At 39.0% G+C, this 16,303-nt stretch overlaps 1 pseudogene; it reads right to left on the reverse strand.

Annotated features, from left to right (window-relative positions):
• Positions 1-4,432: 4,432 nt before the first annotated feature.
• Positions 4,433-12,171, reverse strand: LOC149847585 (putative metal-nicotianamine transporter YSL14 pseudogene; annotated as a pseudogene).
• Positions 12,172-16,303: the final 4,132 nt, after the last annotated feature.

The raw sequence follows: 16,303 nt of genomic DNA on the forward strand, positions 1-16,303 counted from the left end.
TAAAAGCAGTGACGGTAAATCAGGCAATCTCCATTCACTCTCAAATCTAAAAACCAAAGTGATTGCAAACTGGGATTTGTCAATTAAGCCAAGCAATAAGTTTATCATGATCATCTACTTCATCATTCCCTACTTCCAAGTCAACAGCCTTGGTAATGATGTCACCAGCTATCACATCAATGCAGAACATATTGAGTTGAAAGTACCCTTCAAGAATGACAGCTAGCTACTCTGTCTATTCACCTACAGTAACAAAATTCTTCCAAGTTGGCAGGGATCAATGGCATGTTCTGCTAGAATGATTAATTTGGTATGACAAAAATGGTGTGGTTTAACAAAACAATAGAGATGATAAACTAAACCTTGCAGTGTACTTGCTACTTCCTGCATCGAGAGTAGTTGAGACGTTATAAATGGATAATATCATTTGGTCTAGAGCCCACAATAGTTCTGGTGAGGCCTGGTTGATCAGTCAACCTTTCAAGTTGCATCATGTCTAGGCTAAATTAGTTGATTTTAGCAACCTGGATCCAGGTTTGGAGGGGTTCGGTCCAGGCAAGTTGGCTTCAGTTGGATTGTCAGGCCTTGGCCCATACGAATGAGAAGGGTTTCCCAGATAATGTTTCACATTGGGTATGGTTTCAGCTAAATTAACTCCATCTTAACAAACCTAGATCCAGACTTGACAGCGTTCAGTCCAGGTTCATTGGCTTGGAGTGGATTCCTGGGCCGGGCCCCACTTAATCCTCACTAATTTCATATATGCTGTCTTACAAGTCTCTCTCTCTCTCTCTCTCTCTCTCTCTCTCTCTCTCTCTCTCTCTCTCTCTCTCTCTCTCTATATATATATATATATATATATATATATATATATATATATATATATATATATATATATATATATATATATATATATATATATGATCAATAACTTACAAAACAACTCATGGAACCAAAGGCTTAAAACAGATGCTGATAAAGCAGACCATTTATCATATCCAGCATATCAGACATTAATACGGTAAGTTTCCTCTCCTTCAATCTATCTACCAACGCAGGGACAGATAGGATTTGAAACAAATATGACTCCAGACAATAAGATTCTGGATGAAATGTAACATGGTGGTTCTGAACATACAATAGAAACAACTCATTAACACGCAGCATCTACCCACTTGTAATGTTCTAAAAGGCTCCTAGACTTCTTATTTTCATATCATGCCTTAGAGAGAGAGAGAGAGAATCTACAAGAACAAAGTCAAACCATTCAAGAATAAAAATATAAACACCAGTGAGAACATACACTGCATGTACGTATCACTGCAAACTCGCCCTTCGATACAGGAACTGAAAAGTGATCATTAGTTTTCAGAATGCTATTGGTCACACCTAAGAGGAAGAGAACAGTTATGGAATAGTTAGGAACAAATTAAACCAAGAAAAAAAAAGTTAGAATCACACATACACACAAATGTTGTGTAGAAATGGCTTACAAGGGAGAAAAAAGGAAAATTATGCGGATGATGATGTTGGTGTTCTTGCTTTTTGTGGTAACATGTTTTTTTTTACTTTTTCCCCCCTTGTAAGCCATGAGGTGTATATATTATTTCCCCCAAGTTTTTGACTGAATAAAGAAGACGTTGAGACGACATGGAGGCCTTTAAGTTTGTTTGCATGAAGGCAATTGCAACTTTTATATGCAGGCTTCAGTAATACCATTATGGGACAGGCCACAAAACTCATATAACTCAATATTAAGAATGGCCCAGGACAAACATAAATGCTCCCGAAACTAAAAATTACAAAAAAAAGAACTAAAATTCAGGCAAAATATTATGGAAATATAGACACTAGATACACACTGAAGATCAAAGAACATAAAGCCATGAGATAAAGCTGCTCTAGAGATGATGGCAATTGCTGTCAATATGCTTTACATTCTTATGAAAGACGTCATTCAAGTTGATATCTGCAACACTTGTTATCACATAGAGGTGAGAACTCAGCATTCAAATTGATATCTGCATCACTCCTGTTATAACGTAGAGGTGTTTGACAAAAAATAACATCTGTATCAGACAACAAAGAGTGAACATAAATGGGTTTTTTATTTTTTATTGGATAGTCAAGATGGGTCAACCCCAGCACTCCTTGAACCCAAGATCCAGAGGTGAACATAGTGCAATCCTAACTAAGCCAGCTATCTTATTTGGCCCCAAAATTGAATGGGCTTGGTTGTGCCAAATGCCAAAGCATGCATGTTGCTGGTTGCTACCTCCTAGATCTCCGTAAAATTAATCATTCACCCTAAGAAAAAAATACAGAACCACTACTAAGTGTGAAGTCTGACCAGTCCAATCAGCATTAGAATAGATGGGGACCATAAAAAAAACATACTCTAGAAGAAAAATGTGACAGCTAAAGCCAAGTACCCATAAAAGGAGATTATGCATTTACAGATTCCTTCACTATAATGAGGACAACAACAAAGCCCTCAACAAGTTGTTACATTCATATATGCAAATTAAGGAGATAGATTTCTTTTTCTCAGTACGCAAGCTGGGGGATAACACCATGGGATTCAAATCCGAGACCCCTCAGTTATGATAGTGCGACCTAACCATCCAGCTATCTCCTTCACCCCCTCTCTTGGCAGCAATCTTGTTTTCATGGTTTACCAAAAGGCAGCAAAATGTAACAAGACTAATCATAGTTGCAATGAGAGCTTAGGCTCACTATAGGAGCCTCATGTTTATCTTTGGACAAACAATTGGTGAGGCATAGTGGTATCATCATATCAGATGCCCATTTCCCATCTCCAGGAATCCAACTCTTTACAGCAACACAAAACACATCCAGATGGACAATCAATTCATTCATTAAGTCATTAATATATGGAAGAAGAGGAGAGATTAAGCTTGTTTCCACAACATAGTATGTTGTGTAGACATGTTTTTACAAAATTGAAGCTGAATGCAGATAATTCTTAAGGCAAAATCCTTCTGATATCACTAACTGAGCAAGATCTTGAGGTGGAGTTGCAAACGAAGTAAGCACTTAGCATCTAATCATAATCTGTTCCTTATCAAATTTGACTAAGACTCAACTTCATTATAATCCTGTTTTTCTTCCATTTGCCAATATTATTATAGTTTTTTTTCGACAGAGAAGGCTGGGATTAGGCAGACCCCTACCAGCTATACAACCATACCAATGGGATTCGAACTTGCAATGTCCCAACACAAGGTGACTTGCACTAACTGCTCCTGCCAGACAAGCGGAGATCCCGTTGGTGCCATTACTATTAAAGTTGGTATCAGTGTTATTAAAAACATGCCTCAAGGCGTAAAAAGCGCACCTCGCCTTGAGGCGAGGGGCTTTATGCCTTGAGGCCTATGTCACATGGGTGCGAGTGCGGGTGCGGATGCGGGTGCGGGTGCGGGTGCGGGTGCGGGGATTCGGCACTTCCAAAAAACCCGGGTGAGGGGGTGCGGCAGGGGAAAAAATGTAAATATATATATATATATATATATATAAAAAAGGGGGTCTGGGGGTTCCCCCGGTGCGGGTTGGGAGTTTGTTTGAAGACTCATTACCCACGTTCTGCTTGTTGTGTACTTTGAGGCAATGGGACAAAATTGATGAAACGAAAGGATGGGCAATCCCAACCTGCTGTGTTCTGCTGAATGTCATGATTCAATCATGTCTGAAACTCCCTGGTCTTCACGAAAAAAAAATATAAGCGCAAGGTTTGATGTGGTTTGTTGGAGAGAGAGTCTTCATGAGGCCTACCATTCCACTGCCACGCCATAGGATTTTTCAAATTTCATTTTATATACAACTGCACAGAGATGACAGCTAAAAGAAATTTATTGGATTTTGACATGTGAAAAAGAGAGGTCTACACAAGGCTACAGCTGGAGCACCGAGATACTAATAGTTTTTATTCTACACAAGGCTACATCTCGTCAGGAGAACAATGAATACTAATAGCCAGCAAGTCTACCACCATCATATTCATATAGCTTTGGCCCATAACCAAAAAAAGAAAAAGAAACCATGCTGGTTACATGGTCATATCATTGGTAATAATGGTTGGCAAAATCCGTAACTCAAATCTGAGAGCAACCAAAGTTGACATATAAATTGGAAAAAGACAAACATTTAGATAAAGACTCAACCAACTCGACTGAGTGAATGATAGAACTAATTAAGTTAATCTTGTATTATCATACCCTACTACTATTTCAAGAATGGAGCCTGCTGATAAAATACGAATAAAACCAGAGACTTAAATCAAAAGCAGGTTGAGTGTTGTTGCAGAGTGTTGTTGCAGCACACGATGGCACGACACAATTAACTGGACCGTCCAAGCAAATATCAACAGATAAAAGCAGAGAGAGAGAGAGCAACTTTCCATCACCAACCCTTCTCAACCACTCAACCAGGAATCCACCCGGTTGTTGAGGGCGCGGGACAGGAACTTCATGCAGATGGGTGGGTTGATCTTGGCAAGAGAGAGTATGGAGGCGGGCAGCGTCCATATCCCGTCCCCACATATCAATCCCGACGCCACTGCCGGCCCGAACGCCTCCTCCTTCGCCTTGTCCGTCCTCTCCCAAACGTACAGTATCAAGCTCCCCACACACATGTCGATGGTGAAGTAACCCCCGATGTAGAACGGGATGGCCATCGCCATCGGAATTGGCACGAACTTGGCCCACCTCTCGGGGAGGATCCTGTACTTGAGCAGGTCGATGATGACGGTCAGGGCGAAGAAGCCACAGCAGAGCTCGAAGCAGTGATTGGCAGCGCCGAGAAGCCCCCCACCCCCAGTATGGAGATGTTCCTGTAGAGCGTCGCGAAGGGCGCTTGGTACTCGCTATTAGGATTGCCCACTTTGAAGGCCTTGTAGAAGAGCCAGAACACGCTCGGCCCGATCACGCAGCCCATGGTCGTCCCCACCACTTGGCTTACGAACATGGACCGAAAGCTACATCTCGTCAGGAGAACAGTGAATACTAATAGCCAGCAAGGCTACCACCATCATTATCATTTATTATGGAGAGAGAAAATCCTTTATGAAAAAGAACGATCTGGATGGTTTTAAAAGTAGCAGCTGTCAACAGATTTTTTTTTTAAATTCCGCAGCCCATTTCACAGGGCAAATTTTAAAAAAAAAAAATCAAAAAAAAAAATGGACCGAAATGATCCTGGGTGCGGTCAACGCACCCAAGATCGGGTTGACCGCACTCGGTGTCGTACCCGCATCCGCGTCGAGTCGCGTCGACGCGGGTGCGGCACCCTGCTAGCCGAATCCCTGTGACATAGCTTGAGGCGCATATATAAAGCGCAAAAGCCCAGAGGCGTGTGCCTCATACGCCTTGAGGCGAGGCGCGCCTCAAGCCGAGGCGTATAAGCCTCGAATTTTTTGGTCAAATGAGGGTCAAAGACCCCTTTTGACCAAAAATTAGGGTTTTTCAAGCAGTTTTAAGTTAAAACTTTTAACTAATTAGGCCGATTTGCCCTTGCCGCTCCTCCTTCGCCTGCTTCATCTCCCTCTCCTCTCCTCTCTTGCTCGCTCTTCACGTTGTTCATTTCCCGCTTGCTCTTCACGCTTCGCCACCGTCACCACTGCGCCTGCTGCCACGGTTGAACCTTCACGCTCCTCCTTCGCTACCGTCACCACCGCTGCGCCCGCTCGCTCTCCCTCTCCCGGAGGTAAGGTGTGCTCTTTCCCCCCTCTCTCTCAATCGTTGATGCATTTTTGGTCATTTTTCTATTCGAGATGGCCCTGATTTGGTGAATTTTGTCAGTTCGATTTGTAGAGGGATATCTAGAGTTCCAGTTTTTCTCAACAACAACAACTACGCCTTCATCCCAAAACAATTGGGGTCAGCGATATGAACCAAAAAAGAAATTCATTTTGGGTCTTCCACAAGAATCCTTTTCCTCCAATCATTTCTATCCAATGCCATGTCCTCGGTGAGGTTAAAAGCATTCATATCCTTTCCTATCATCTCCATCCAAGTCTTCCTAGGCCTACCCCGACCTCTTTTAACTAATATATTTTCCCATTTCTCCAACCTTCTAACTAGAGCATCATTAGGCCTACGCCGAATATGTCCAAACCACCGTAAACGATTCTCTCGCATCTTATTTTCAATGGGTGCAACACCTACCTTCTTACGTATCTCCTCGTTACGAATCTTATCTTTTATTGTATTTCCACACATCCATCTAAGCATCCGCATCTCAGCTACACTCATTTTTTGAATATGATGTCTCTTGGCAGCCCAACATTCCGTACCATATAGTAAAGCGGGTCTAATAGTCATCCTATAAAACTTTCCCTTCAACCGCAATGGCATTCTACGATCGCACAGCACTCCAGTTGCACTTTTCCATTTCATCCACCCAACCTTTATCCTATGATTTACATCTCCATCAATTTCTCCATAGTTTTGAATGATGGATCCCAAATATTTGAAATAATCATTCACCGGTATTTCTTGCTCACCAAGCTTCACTACACTCCCATCACTACTTCGTTGCTTACTAAACCGACATTCCATATATTCAGTCTTACTCTTACTCAACTTAAAACCTCTAGCTTCCAATGTCTGTCTCCATAATTCTAACTTAGCATTAACCCCAACTCTAGACTCATCAATCAAAACAATATCATCAGCAAACAACATACACCACGGTACATTTTCTTGAATAGATCTCGTAAGCTCATCCATCACTATCGCAAATAGGAAAGGGCTTAAAGCAGATCCTTGATGTAACCCAACCGTTATCGGAAAATTGGTTGTCACCCCTCCACAAGTGCGGACATTGGTTACTACTCCTTCATACATATCTTTAATTATACTAATGTACTTGAGAGAAACACCTTTCTTCATCATTGTCCACCAGAGAACGTCCCTAGGTACTCTATCGTATGCCTTCTCTAAATCAATAAAAACCATATGCAAATCTTTGTTCCTCTCTCTATATCTTTCAATAAGTTGTCTAAGAAGATGTATAGCTTCCATAGTTGATCTTCCAGGCATAAAACCAAATTGATTCTCCGATATCATGACAACCTTCCTCAACCTAGACTCAATCACCCTCTCCCAAAGTTTCATAGTATGACTCATGAGTTTTATACCACGATAGTTTGTGCAATCTTGTATATCACCCTTATTCTTATATAAAGGCACCAAAGTACTCTTTCTCCACTCCTTAGGCATCTTATTTGTCCGCCAAATCTTGTTAAAAAGATTTGTCAACCATTCTAAACCATTCTCACCCAAGCATTTCCAAGCCTTGATAGGTATACCATCTGGTCCAACTGACTTTCTTGATTTCATTTTCTTTGAAGCCTCTGCAATTTCTTTCTTTTGAATCTTGCGCATGAAGTCACGATTTATCTCATGAAAAGGAATGGAGAAGTCTCCAAGATCTTGAGCATGACTATCATTAAATAGCTTATCAAAATAGTCTTTCCATCTCTCCTTAATCTCCTCATCTTTGACTAAAACCCTTTGTGTTTCATCTTTGATACATCTAACCATACCCAAATCCTTCGATTTTCTATCTCTCATCTTTGCAAGCCTATAAATATCCTTCTCGCCTTCTTTGGTATCCAACTTGTCATAAACCTCCTTATATACCTTAGCCCTCGCGTTTCGAACAACTTTTTTAGCTTCCTTCTTTGCTATCATATACTTCTCCAAATTCTCATTATCACGACTCTTACTTAGATTTCTATAACACTCTCTTTTAACCTTAATAGCTAATTTGACATCCTCGTTCCACCATGATGTATCCTTACCTAGTGGTGCACCGCCTTTAGACTCACCCAATACCTCCTTAGCCACTTTTCTCATGCCACCCGCTATCTTATTCCACATTGATTCTAAATCCTCCTCGAGACACCAATCAACTTCCTTAACTACCTGCTCTACAAACATTCCTTGTTTAGCTCCTTTCAGTGCCCACCACTTAATTCTGGGATCTATCCTATGTCTACCCCTTTTGCGGCATTGTCTAATTATAAGATCTAAAATTAAGACTCTATGTTGTGTAGCTACACTTTCTCCCGGTATAACCTTACAATCGATGCAACAACCCCTATCTCTCTTTTTAAGTAGGAAAAAATCTATCTGACTCGTATTAACCCCACTTTTAAATGTTACTAGGTGAGACTCCCTCTTCCTAAACCAAGTGTTTGCTAAGATCATATCATAGGACAAACAAAAATCTAAAATCCTTTCTCCACTTTCATTTCTTTCTCCTATACCATAGCCTCCATGGATACTCTCAAATCCATCCCTACTAATGCCTACATGTCCATTAAGGTCACCGCCGATGAAAAGCTTTTCTCCATAAGATATCCCTTGTACTACTCCATCTAAATCTTCCCAAAATTGATGCTTAATGGAATCATCTAAACCTACTTGAGGTGCATAAACACTAATAATATTAATAATATCCGTACCTAATACTAATTTAATAAGTAAAATTCTATCACCCTTCCTACGGACCTCAACTACATTATCTATAAACTGACGACTCATAACAATCCCTACTCCATTCCTATTCCTATTTATTCCTGCATACCAAATCTTATATCCCCAAGGTTCTATCACTTTAGCTTTCTCACCTACCCATTTGGTCTCTTGAAGACATAAAATATTAATCTTTCTCCTACACATAACATCTACTAACTCTACCAACTTACCAGTTAAAGACCCTATGTTCCAAGTGGCTAACCTAATTTTATGGTCTTGGACTAACTTCTTTACCCCCACCCGTCCAACAAAGTGAGGGAACCCTTGCCTATTTGACACCACACCCGGGCGTCGGTGTGACGCGTCGCTTCTGGGCGACGACCTAGCAACCCTTGCCCATTTATCACTGCCTCCGGGCCTAGAGAGTACAGCGTGTCGCTCAGTAGGGAACGCCCCAACGAAATTCTCATATTGGTTCATTTTCATAGGATATGACAAAGTTTTTATGCTGGCTGTCACAGGCCTACCGCAACCCTCCTCCTTTATCCGGGCTTGGGATCGGCAGTGTATAACTAGACAATTATACACAGGCAGAGTTCCAGTTTTTCTATGCTTTGAAAAATATGGATACTCTTTTCTTGTTTGCTGAATATTCTTTCATGTTTCTCTTGTTTTATTGGTTAAGATATTATTCATGATTGCTATTCATTCTTATGTCTTATCATATGTATGTGGAAGTATTGAGATTATTGGAATATGAATGAGTTTGTGTCTCTGCAATTGTGCATAGAAGTGTTGAAATGAGTGTCGTTTGCATTTCATTTATAATGAATGGTTTTTATTAGCATGTGCACACACTAGATTGCTGTGTAGTTTAACTTTCTGTCTCATGATGATCATTGATGGTGTGAGAAGTATAAATATAGTGAGATTTTTCTGCTAGTCCTTAGAAAATTCCTAAATTTTCATTGGATGTTCCTTTGTTGAAAAAAATAAAAAATCTGTCCAGTTCTATTTGAACAAAAAACTTCTATGAGATTCACTTTTTCCATGTAATTTTCTTCATCAATAAAGCATTTTTTATTTATTTATAATTTTAGATATTTTTTATAGTTTTTTTAAGTTTAAAAAAAAAATTTGAGGCTTACGCTTTACGCCTCGCCTCAGATTTTGGTGGGGTGTCTCGCTACGCCTCAACGCTTTTCACAACACTAGTTGGTATCAACATTCAAATGAAACATTGTGCAGTCACTGAAGTTAATAGTAGTCCGAACGATGGTAGCAAGTATTGGGGGAACATTGTCTGAAAACCCACTATGCTAATGTAGGTTCATTTGACTTTCATAGATTCCAATGTGTTATATGCTAGCCATGTTGATCATGAGCAGGGCTCCGGTCTCTGGGTATATAGGTACATCACATTTCCAAGGTAAAACTGTCATAATCTGAAAATATTTTAATAGAAATTAAAAACACAAGATTTTATTGTAGTGTAACCAACTTTTCCAAATTATGCCCTCAGTGCAAGTTCAGGGATGTGCTCTTAGGGTCTGTTTGATTACTTGTCCAAGATTGGACATAACAATAGAACATAACAGACAGAACACATTGTACTTTGTCCAGCGTTTGTTTCGACTCAAATAGAAAATCATATTTTTTTATTTAAAAATTAAATATAGAAGGCCCTAATCAAATCAAACCCTAATTCAAAAAGCCCTAAATAGAAAATCCCTAAATCTGAACCCTAATTCAAGCATCCTAAATCAAAATCATAAATTGAAAAGCCCTACTTCGAAAAGGCTAATTTGAAACCTTAATTCGAAAAAGAAGAGGAACAAAGAGAGGAACAAAGAAGAAGGGGAAGAAAGAGAGAAAGAAAGAAGAAAAAAGAGAAGGAGAGAGGAGATGAATGAGGGGGGGAATCAGGCTATACCCACCCACCCACCCACCCACCCACCCCGATTAGTTTTTTTAAGAGCGTGAACATAGTTCCGTTCCCGCCATTCCAGGGGGGTGGAACGGTGTTTCACATTCCTGGGACACACGTCCGCCGCATCAAGTGCGGAACACACAATCAAAAGCGCCCTTAATATTCCATAATAAATTTGGACCTTGTATCAGGATGAAGTGGTTAGACATATTAGGACAGAACTTCCAAGACATGTTTGAGTAGGGAATATAGTTTAGGAGTGGTAAAGAATGGCACCAGTTATACACTAGGGGTAGTTCAATATCACACACACCAGCACCTATTGCTACCACAGTGAAGGAACAAATGTTTTAATTTCTGTTCTACTTCTAGGCCAATACCATGTATCTAAAAGAGATCCCAACACAACATCTTTCTGTGGAACCCCGCAAGGAATTGGATTAGGCAATTCCCATTTTAACAAGTATGAGTCATAATGCAACATTAAGATGCCATGCATATGGCAGGCTCTCTTTCGGGCAAGACATTGGATCAACCTCCTCTTCAGATTCTCTCTCTTTAGAAGGGTTTTAGACTTTGGAGTCTCTCGTCATGGTTTGATCTCTTCAGATACTTTCACTCTCTCTAAAAGGGGTTTCACAAGTGTGGACAACATTAGGAAAATATGCTGTTAGGTGTGATCTGCAAGTACGGGTTGCAACAATGCACAGTCAAAACAGATATGACCTAAACATATCCCCTGCAAGCTTTTCTATGAAATTAACAGCCTAACCTATGGATAGCATACACTAAATGCTGTTAGGACCATGGTTGCCAGTTGAGGAAGCGGGAGCGGGAAGCGAGGCACTTTCAAAATTTTAGGAAGCGGGAAAGCGTGAGACTACTTAGGACCGATTCGGGAAGCGTCTCGGAAGCGACCTAGGAAGTGTCTCGGAAGCGAGGGGGAAGCGAAAAAAATAAAAATAAAAATAAAAAATACAAAAAAATTGAAAAAAACAGGAGAAGCGAGGGGGAAGCGTGCTTCCCATTAAAGGGAAATGCGTCCCCCATTAAAGGGAAGCGCGCTTCCCAAAAAAGGGGGACGCTTCCCCCCACGCTTCGGAAGCGCGACGTTTCGCGCTTCCGAAGCGCGCTTCCCCTTTTAGCTAGGTGCTTCCGATAACCCTGGTTAGGACTACCTTGAGCCAGAAGAATTGTGTACCATCGTAGAACCAAAGTGCATTTGAGTTCTTTCTACTGATCATTCCTAACCAGAGTTACCGGAAGCGCCTATACAGCAGGGAAAGCGCGCTTCCCCGATACGCGCTTCGGAAGCGCGAAACACAGCACTTCCGAAATGCATGAGGAAGTGCATGCTTATATCAGGAAGCGTGTACCCTATTAAAGGGGTACGTGTACCCCTTTAAAGGGGTACGAAGGGGGCAATTTACAAGTTTATCCTTTTTTTAAACCTTTTTTCCCCAAAAAAATAAAAGAACGAGTTTTTTTAATAACGGTAAAATAGAGATTTTGAAAAACCCATGAAAAACAAAACTCGAAAGGGCTTTAGGGTTTTTTTTACGTTGCAGCTGAATCCGAGTCTCCTCCTCCCTCTCTCCACTCTCTGGCAACCGATCGGTGGAATCCAGAATCCGGCGACATTCACCAACGTCCGGCAACCTCCACCGACCGGCGATGAATCCATTCAGGTACGTACTCTCCTCTCTCCATCTCACGTATCTCCCACGGAATACCCCTCATGCTCCGTTCTCCCTCACAAGTTCCCTGTATATATTATTTTCGTTGTAAAAGATAGGGTTCCGCTAGTCTGGTAGGAGCAGCTAGTGCAGGTCACCTTGTGTTGGGACGTTGCAGGTTCAAAACCTAATGATATAGTTGTATGACTGGTAGGGATCTGCCTAACCCCATCTTGCCTCTCAAAAAAAGTACCAACAGTGGCTCCGCGTGGTTGGTATGAGCTGTCAGTGCACGTCTCTTTGTGGTGGGAAGTTGATGGTTCAAAACCCAGTGGTACTTTGCATAACTGGGGTTCTGCCTAACCCCAAATTGCCTTTCCAAAAATAGATAGTGATGGGCTGATTTGTAAAAGTCAGACAATACATTATGATATGCTTTCAGCAGCCGCTAGCAATGCACTACAAGTCATAAACGTAGGCACCATTTTCAATTTCTTGCAAATTTATAACCAGAAATTTGAAGGCCATGATGACCTACTCTTGATGTATCACTTTTTTTAATATTTGCACGTTTTTTCATTTTTAAATAACGTTGTCATCTTAAATGACAGTTTTCTTTACATTATTGAAGAAAACAAAGTTTTAAAATTATTGTGGGATTTTCTCTTGCCAAGAAAATCGAGATATGTGATTATGCATATTATTAAAGGGTAATAAATAATTTGACAAAAACTTCTCAAAATGAGGGCATTATTTAAGTGTTGCACTCCTAAAGTATGGCAAAAACAAGTGGGTCATTGTTAGTAGCAACACGTGAAAAGGCAAAATATCATTAAATACTGAAAATGTAATTTAAAAGGTTTTGCACTAAAAAGTGGATTTAAAAAATGAGTTACAAAAAAAAACAGCAAACAATAGAAGGTGGATTAATATAAAAAAACAGAAGTTATTCATATCATATCTCTGTTATGAATATTTTTGGAAAACTTTTCATTAAGCAAAATAGAAGGTCAAATATTTTGGAAAAGAAAAGGAAAATGATTGAGGGTCAGGTGGAGATTTTTGGGGGAAAAGGGCTACTAATTAGGGGGATCCTTAGATGAAAAATAGGTACAACATTCAGCTAAGTAAATTTGAAAACATAGTTCCAATCAATGGTAAAACTTGAAGAATCAAAATTTAGTTTAATATATCTGAATAATATGATTCAGTTTCACAATCAAACTATTAGGCTGGTAAAACTTTTTATATGAAATTGTCTTTAATCAATATATGTAACGAGAATAGATTGGAGAGGAGAAGAGAAGAGAATTACCGGCGTAGAAAAAAAAATTGCTTCTTCCAATCATTTCATCAGACGGTTTTTCATTGTTGGCAGGTTTGTGTAGTGTGAAAGAAGATGGAACCTGCTTAAGACAATTAATTGAATGCTAGTATAATTGTTCAATTGAATTAATTGAATGCTAGTAGACTTGGAATGGCAAGTCCCATTTTGCATATTTTTCCCCTTATACCGAGGATCTCATTTACGGTGGTTTGGACATATTCGGCGAAGGCCTAATGATGCTCCAGTTAGAAGGTTGGAGAAATGGGAAAATATATTAGTTAAAAGAGGTCGGGGTAGGCCTAGGAAGACTTGGATGGAGATGATAGGAAAGGATATGAATGCTTTGAACCTCACCGAGGACATGGCGTTGGATAGAAATGATTGGAGGAAAAGGATTCATGTGGAAGACCCAAAATGAATTTCTTTTTTGGTTCATATCGCTGACCCCAATTGTTTTGGGATGAAGGCGTAGTTGTTGTTGTTGTTGTTGTTGTATACCGAGGATCTCATTATTAGGAGTTAGTTTTTTGTCATTTATGCAAGAGAACAATTCTCTCTGGTATATTTATGAGCTTAAATTCGCTAATTGAGCCTGATTGAGCTCATCATCCCTGTGAAGCATGATTTCTTTGATATACCAAACCTGGGCACATAGGCTCGGCTCATTTACTCTATCAGAAGAGTGGGGCAAATAGTATGCTGCAGCTAGTTGTTTAAAATTTTAAATAAATATCATTATCGCTAGAAAGAGTCGGCCAATATGAATTTTGTCGTTTTTCATTGTTATGGTGTCTTTCTTTAACATTTTTTCATAAATGCAAACTTTTGAAAGAACTTCCTTTCTTTGTTCTTTTTAATTTTGTTTGCTTCATCATAGTATATTATAGAATTATAGATCTTTCACCTCCTTGAATGATGCTTATTTTTTGTTTTAATAATTAGTAAATTATGAGAGTAATGATTTGTGTTCTTCACTCTCCATCTTGTTGTTAATAATAGCTTTTTTAAAGTGTTTTAAGTTGATTCCTATACTTTTATGATACAGGTATATTTGTTATTTCTTTGTTTCACTAATGACCATCACAAACTACGATCACAACAATTATGATGATGATGATGATTCTTTTTGCAATTTGGAGCATGAATTGTCTAGTAGTGTTGAGAATGACAATGCAAGAAAGGGCAAGGAGTCTTCCGATTGTCTTTATCAGTTTGAGCACAGAAAAGAAAATTGTTTTGATGAGGAAAATGAAGAACAATATGACTTGAATGACTATTATTCTGAAGATGACTAAGATGATGAACCACCTAGCATGCATAAAACAAGAGTGTTATGGTTGAAACAAAAGAAGAGTAGACAAGGAAAGCAAGGTGAAACTCAGGTTTTTATCTGTAGGCACTACAAAAATATTTATCATGGGTCATATACTCAAATTTTTTCACATCTCATGGGAGTTCCAAAAGGGACAAAGTGTTGGGATTGTTTTTTGTCCTCTAGTTTCAAAAAATACAAAGAAAAATTAAGAAGCAAATTCGACGAGCGACGGTTTCATCAAGTGCATTTGAGTTGAAGAGATTAAGAATTGATAAATCGAAGCCTATTAGTATGATTACATCTTCTAGTGGAAGCCGAAACACAGCTGATATTCGCAATACCTTTAAAAAGGTAGAAAGAGACTATGTAAATTATAAAATTATCAGGGTTTTTTGTGCAAATAGCATACTTTCAATGCGCTTTCATCACTATATTGGAAAGAGATGATATCGGCAGTTAGTAAAGTGCCTAGATATAAACTTTCATCATATGAAAAAACTCAAACAACGTTGCTTGACAGTGAGAAAGAGTGTGTTTATAGGAAGTTAAGTGAATTTCGAGAAAAGTTTGAGTTTGGAGTTTTAACTATCTTAGACGGTTGGACAAATATAAAGAACAAACACATGATAAATATACTTGCATCAAATTGTTTTGGCTCGATATTCTTATATGCGAGCAATTTTTCTAATGTGCAATAGTCAGCTATAAATATTGCTGAGTTTTTTAAGACGGGATTTAAACTTGTAGAGCCTTCTAATGTAGTGCAAGTTATTACAGACAATGCAGCAAATTGCAAGTTAGCCGGTGAAAAATTGAAACAAGCATATAAGTATATTTTTTGGTCACCTTGTGTTGTGCACACACTTAATTTGATCTTCAAGAATTTGGCACATGAGTTTCATTGGTTGGGAGAGACATATTTGCAAAGTAAAAAAATTGTGAAGTATATCATCAATCATTCGAAAGCATTAGCAATCTTTAGAAATAATTAAAAATTAATGGTAATAAAGATTGCAAAAACAAGGTTTGCTTCATATTATACTATTTTGAAGCACTTACTTAATATGAGGGAGAGCTTGAGGCTTACAGTCATATCAGATAGATGGAACGAGCAGAAGCAATCATGCACTGAGAAGACTATGAAAAAAAGGGTTGTTACAACAGAAACATCTGTTCTTTACGAAGAATATTGAGATTTTGTTCGTTTAGCATTATTGATTACAAAACTCATCTACAAGATGATTAAATTTTGTGATCAAAAAGGCCCTATAATTGGTGAAATGTATGAAGGCATGGACATGTTGGGGAAAATCAAAGACAATCTAAAAGGACAACCAGATTTATATGAAAAGATTCATAAGATTGTCTAAAATAGATGGGATAGAATGAATATGTCTCTCAATAGTCTAACCCACATGCTTACTCCAAAATATTACGAGTCAGAATATCTCAAGATCCCGGCACCAACGAATTTCTCATAGTAAAAATTTTATTCTATTTATTTGATAAAGTTTAATGATTTAATTATTTTATTATTTCATTTGCATTTTCTTG

This window comes from Nuphar pumila, chromosome 2 (genome assembly GCF_984573655.1).
Source record: "Nuphar pumila chromosome 2, dmNupPumi1.hap1.1, whole genome shotgun sequence".
Taxonomy (NCBI): Eukaryota; Viridiplantae; Streptophyta; class Magnoliopsida; order Nymphaeales; family Nymphaeaceae; genus Nuphar; species Nuphar pumila.